At 50.4% G+C, this 6,098-nt stretch overlaps 2 long non-coding RNA genes across 2 annotated transcripts in view; one reads left to right on the plus strand and one right to left on the minus strand.

Moving 5' to 3' along the window:
* LOC130679620 (uncharacterized) overlaps positions 1 to 6,098 on the minus strand; it is a 152,588-nt gene that overhangs the window by 27,427 nt on the left and 119,063 nt on the right. The gene's annotated exons all lie outside the window — the stretch shown is intronic.
* LOC130679628 (uncharacterized) lies at positions 179 to 4,072 on the plus strand. Its single transcript, XR_008992668.1, has 2 exons — positions 179 to 548; positions 591 to 4,072. It is a non-coding gene; the product is annotated as an uncharacterized LOC130679628 (long non-coding RNA).

Raw genomic sequence — 6,098 nt, forward strand, 5'->3', positions numbered from 1 at the left:
GTGAGATCGACATGGAAGATGGCGAAGAGGAGGATGACAACTTGGAAGATGAGAGCATTGCTGCCTCCCCACCTGCAGCCAGCCGCGGGGTCCGGAGACCTGAGCCCCTGGATGAGAGTGACGACGACTTCTGACCTTCTTGCCAAGGGACCCAGCAGATTAAACCCCCAGATTTGTAGGTAAATGGGAAGCTAGAAGGTTAGGAGGGAAACATAGAAGCCAGTTGGACTCACTGCTGGAGAGGCGGTGCCTGCTTCTGCTTTACCCTCCTGCGTTCTCCGCAGAGCTCAGACACGAACCCAAGCGAGCTCCAGAGATGATTTTTTTTGCCTTATTTGTCTTTGGAATCTTGGGAAATGCATGTGTTCTTAGTGATTCACATTCACAAGACAAAAGCTCAGGAAAAAATAAGGACCAGCACTGTGAAGACTTGACTATTGTAGTTGCCAGATGCTTCTTCTAAGAGCTGGTAGGACAGAGTGAGGGCTGGGCCTGGGCACTGGCGCTCCTCTCAGGGGACCTCGAGGGGTATCTGCCTGGGATCGCGGGTGCCCTTAGAACACTGACTGTCCGTCAGCTTTTCATTCTAGCCTTTATTTCATTTCAGTCTTATTTTCTCCTGCATGCTCACAACACCTAGCTCTAAATGTATTTTGTGGACTAAAGCTTTCAATTCAAGTAAGCGAAGTTAGGTGAAAGAAAAGCTTTCTTTCAAAGTCAACAGAGAGACGCTTTAGATTATAAATACTCCGTTTTCTCTCAAAAGGCTGATGTTCCTCCTCAGGGAAGCAACTGAAGGAAAAAGTATCTGAACAGTTTCTTGTCTCTGGCTTTAAAAGCAGACTGGACTCGAGTCTGGCGGAGTGGCACTGGGGGACCTCCGTGTTGGGAAGCGGCAGACGGGCAGTCTCAGTGTGGGAGGCACAGAGCAGTTTCATTTATTTTTCAATTATGAAGTCAGAAGACTTGTGAAGTTACTTCTTAAAAAGACATTTAATACCATATTTTTATATCATTAAATAAGTTTTATTTCAAAGTATTAAAAAAAAGCATTAGATTCACAGGCACTGAGAAGGGACTAGAGGTTACCAAGGGGGTCGGGGACTGTTGAACCACTGTGATGTAAAATTTGTTAGTAAAAATAATGTCCGTTATGCACATTCTTTTGTATTTTTATGTGTACTTGTAAAGGCATGAAGAAAACATTGGAAATGTACTTCCTAGGTTGTTTACATGGTAATCCTGGGGAAGAGCTTGCAAAACCAAGAAGAAATACAAAAGCAGAAGAAGGAAAACACTTAGCTCCGTGGGGCGGCCTGGGCGGGCCCCGGGTCTCCCTCACACACATTTTGACCCCCTTTCTATGACTGGCAGCTGCTACAGGGGCCACTCTTCTCAGCATGCTGTATCTGTAAGTGTTTGAGTATTTACATAAGTATTGCACATCCATATAAATGGTACCTATCTTATTTACAAGTGAACAGAGAGTGAGGAGACTGTAATATCCCCAGGCAGCCCCATGTGTTGGGTGTTGCTGAACTAGGTAGCCATGCATGGGCCCCTCACCCCTGGACATGGGTGAGCAGGGTGGGAGGTGGCTTAGATGGGAGGCAGCACAGGTTCTGTGCCATATGCCGTTTCTGGTCGTGTGAGCAAACCTTCAGCGCCATGTGGGCTGAGGAGCAAGAGGACAGGACTGTGCTCCTGGCATCTGCCCTGGTCTCAGGGAGGGGAGGTGACATTCGGTGCTTATGGGCTGTGGCGTTTAGGAGCCTAGCACAGGATGGGCTCTCTCACTGGTCTAGAATCTGAGTCCCAGAATTGCCTTTTTGGATTCATACTGGCTATTTAAGAATTTTAGTCCCTCTGTAAGCATCTACTTTTTGCATAAATGACCTCTACAAAAACACCAGTTCCTAAATACTGTGAGAATTGACCTAAAATGGCCAGATATGTTGGGGGTTTTGTCCTTTTATTGCTTTGTTTTATTATTTTTCAAAATTCATTTTATTTATTGAATTTTTTACTGAAGTATAGTTGATATACAATACTACATTGGTTTCAAGTGTACCAACACATTGATTCAGCAGTTAGGTACACTATTAAATGCTCACCCCCACTAGTGTAGTCACTACCTGTCAACACAGAACGATGTTACAGAACTAGTAACTATATTCTCTGTGCTGTACTTTCATCCCTGTGACTATTTTATGACTGAAATGTTGTGCCTCTTGATCCTCTTCACCTATTTCACCCAGCCACCCAGCCCCTCCCCCATGGCAACCAAAAGTCACTTCTCAGTGCCTGTGAGTCTTTTGCTGTTTTGTTCATTTTGTTGCGTTTTGTTTTTTTATTCCACATGTAAGCGAGATCATACGGTATTTGTCTTTCTGTGCCTGGATTATTTCACTGAGCATAGTACCCTTGTAACCGAGTGAAAAAGCCGGCATCTCTGCCTCCATGTTCTCTCTGCCTCCTCTGCCACTTCTTCTTGGGTCAAAAACCTGCTGCCTGTCAATCATCAGAAGGAATCTTACTCAGGACTTAAGATTGACGCAACCTGCCCCTTACCAGAAACTCACCTCCCCCAAGGAGATAAATAAGTATGTACAGAAATAATGACTGGTGTGTTAAGGACTTACAAGAACATCATGGCCAGACCCATGTCAGCAAAATGACAAGTCAGCTAACCAAGGACAGGGAGTTTCACAGCCCTCAGACCCTTGCTGACGTCCAGATGTCTGAAGTTGATCATCACTTCCTGACCTCAACCCTATGTGCTCCCCCTTCCCTATGTACAAGAAGGTAGAAATCAATCCCGGGTTACAACGGTGCTTTAGGACATTAGCCCATCATCTCAGTCTGCTGGCTTTCCAACTTTCTTGTCATTTTCCTTTTGCCCCAAAACCTGTCTTCAGACTTACTGGCTTGTTGTGCAGCAAGCGGCACGAGCTTGGACTGGGTAAAACCCTCTGGGCCCGTCCGTGTTGCAAATGGCAAGACTTCTTTCTTATTCATAGCTGAATAATATTCCATGTATATCCACACCTTTATCCATTCATCTATTGATGGACACTTTGGTTGCTTCCATATCTTGGCTATTATAATAATGTGGCAGTAAACATAGTGGTGCATGTATCTTTTTGAATCAGGGATTTTGTTTCCTTGGGGTAAATTCCTAGAAGTGGAATTACTGGGTTGTATGGTATTTCTGTTTGTTGTTTTTTGGGGAACCTCCACACTGCTTCCCACAGTGGCTGCACCAACTAACATTCCCACCCACAGTTTAGGAGGGGTCCCTTTTCTCCAGATCCTCACCAACACTTGTTACTTCTTGTCTTCCTGACAGGTGTGAGGTGCTATCTCACTGTATCTTTGATTTGCATTTCCCTGGTGATTAGTGATGTGGAGCATCTTTTCATGTGTCTCTTGGCCATCTGGCTGTCTTCCTTGGAAAAATGTCTGTTCAGATCCCCTAATTTTGTTTTTTTAATCCTTGGTAACTACTCCAGCTCTTCCACCTTAAAGCCCCTGCACAGTCTTCTTATCACGACAGGTTGAGATCATGCGGTGCTCATTGCCCAGGGCTCCTGTGGCTTGGGCCAAACTGGGAATGCCTGAACTTTTAGTCTCTTTCAGGGTATGTTGTTCACTGGAGTTTTTAGGAGGGGGGGACCCTGGTAGCCCTGGTGCTTCCTGCCTCTGCTGCCCCCTCCTGGCTGGAGGCCTTGCCCTGCCTCTTCATGTGCGGATGGGAGTGCATTAGCCAGGTTTGTCACCTGGCCCTTTCTCAGAGGACCTCCTCGAGCACCCAACTGTGTCACATGCATTCATACTCACCTGTCTCTGTATTTCACCAGGGAGAACCCCCCCTGGGAGCACGACGTTGCCTTCTTGATTGACTTACACCCAGGGCACGTATGACACGTTTTAAGGGAATCCTTCCACGCTCCCTCCAGGGGAAGGTCCCAGCTTTGAAGGGTTGTTGGAAATACCAAATGACACAAGGAGGCCATTAGGTACAAAATACGTATGTATTTGTGAAGTTATGACCGAATTAAATATGAAACATCATATAAAAAGAGGTGTGTTTTTTTTCTCCCCTCCACCCCCCACTCTCTGAAGCAGCTGAGTGAGACACAGGGGGGTGTGTCCTCGCTGTGACCCCCTCCTTCCTCGCCCATTTAAGCTCTCAGGCTGCCCTGCATGGGTAGATTTTCTGCTCTGATTCCCTGGATTTCCAAGTGCCAGGCTCCTGGGGGACTGGTGTTCAGCCCCTCCTTCCTACTGCCTTTCCCTGGGAGGGACACTGGCCCTGGCCTGGTTCCCCTGCGGGTGTCCCTGGATTTCACCTGGGCCTTCTGGGTTCCCGCACAGTGCTGACCTGCTCTGACAGAACAGGTGGGGGAAGAGGCAGTGGGTGCCTGAGGGGTGAGCTGGCCCTGGTTGCTGGGGTGGCCTGGGCCCCCTCTCCTACGGGCTTCCTGCACCTTCTGGACTCCCTGCATCTCCACATCCTGTTTCTGGCCTTTCTGCATCCCCATCAGTGGCCAGATTACTCGGTGCTCCTCACGGACACCCACTTGCCCTCCCCTCGGACTTCAGGCCCCAGCTCTCCCTGTCACTTGGAGCTCCCCTCGGACTTCAGGCCCCAGCTCTCCCTGTCACTTGGAGCTCCCCTCGGACTTCAGGCCCCAGCTCTCCCTGTCACTTGGAGCTCCTGGGAGGCCCCGTGGCCCCACCTCTGCCCACCATCCCCAGAGGGAAGGTGCTGGGTGCAGAGCTGCACACTGCCTGGGCTCCTCAGCCCCACCCTGAAGCCAAGAACTGTGGGCCCGGCCGAACGGAGGCTAGGCAGCCAGTGGAGGGCAGCACCTGCCTGGCTTCCCAGCCCGCCACGCTGGACAAGCTGCACAGCCCTGGGAGAGGTTTGGGGCTCAGACAACGTGGGATCTGCGGCTCCTCTCTGCATGAGGACTTAACACCAGACCTCTAGGCTCACCAACCACAAAGCTGTGGCAGACTTCCTTGGCTTCCGAGATTGCTGTCCCCGCCCTCCAGCCAGACTCCTGGTGGTGCAGCCCGAGCCAGGGCCCAGGACCTAGAGCCACACCCTCCTCCCGCGGAGCGCTGCTCTGAGCCCTAGGCCAGGAGCTCGTTGTCTCCCTGGCCCCACCCGTCGGAGGAGGAGCTCTGACTTCAAGTCTGAAAAGGGTGCAGGTAGAAAACACTGAGCAGCATTAGAGGCTGGGGAGAGGGTCAGGTGTGGCCCAGCTTCGCCCCTTGGGGCTGCAAGCTGCCCTACTGACCTCCCACGATCCTCCAGCCCCAACCCCAACTCTGGAGGGTTCTTGCTTTGCTCCTGCTCAGTTCTCCCCCTTTTCTCTTTACCCTTTATCCCAAACCAGCGCTAAGTAAGGCCACGTCCTGTGATCCTTCATTACAGAGCCTCCTACTTTCTCAGTGCCCTTTGCTTACCTTTGACCCCTACCAAAACCCTCTACCCCCCCAACATACCCTCCACATCCTGTGGAGTCACCTTCTGAAGGTGAGGACGACCCGATCCTCATGACAGGCCAAGCAAAGTCCAAAGTCATGTTCGCGGCCCGAGAGCACCCTTTCCCTGCCCCGGACCTCCATCCCCGATGCTGAGGGCAGGATCGCTGCCCCCCAAGAGCCAGCCGGCAGTGCCAGGGCTCCCTGCTTGCAGCAGGTGACACGTTCTTCCCTGACAGGCACTAGAACCAATTCTACAGCCTGAACCTCTGGCTCATCAACATGGCGGGCCCTGTTTGGCTTTATAAAAATATAAGCTTATACAGGGTCTTTTTCTGTTTTTCTTTGTTTGAGGAGATAGAGGCTAGAGTGCTTTTGTTGGTGATGATCTATTTGTTGTTTGGGGATTTTTTTTTTTTGCTAATTCTGCCCCACCCCTAAGAAGCCGTGCTGACCGGAGGCAGGGGAGGAGCCCAGAGGGGTGCAGGGTTGCTGCCCCCAGAACCCCACCTTCCTTCTCGCCCCGCTGCAGCTGTTTCCTTTGGCTCCATCTCCAAATCTGAGCAATGAAGGTGGGGAGGGCGAGGTTTCTCCTTGCACCA

Source organism: Manis pentadactyla, chromosome 1, assembly GCF_030020395.1.
Source record: "Manis pentadactyla isolate mManPen7 chromosome 1, mManPen7.hap1, whole genome shotgun sequence".
Classification (NCBI taxonomy): Eukaryota; Metazoa; Chordata; class Mammalia; order Pholidota; family Manidae; genus Manis; species Manis pentadactyla.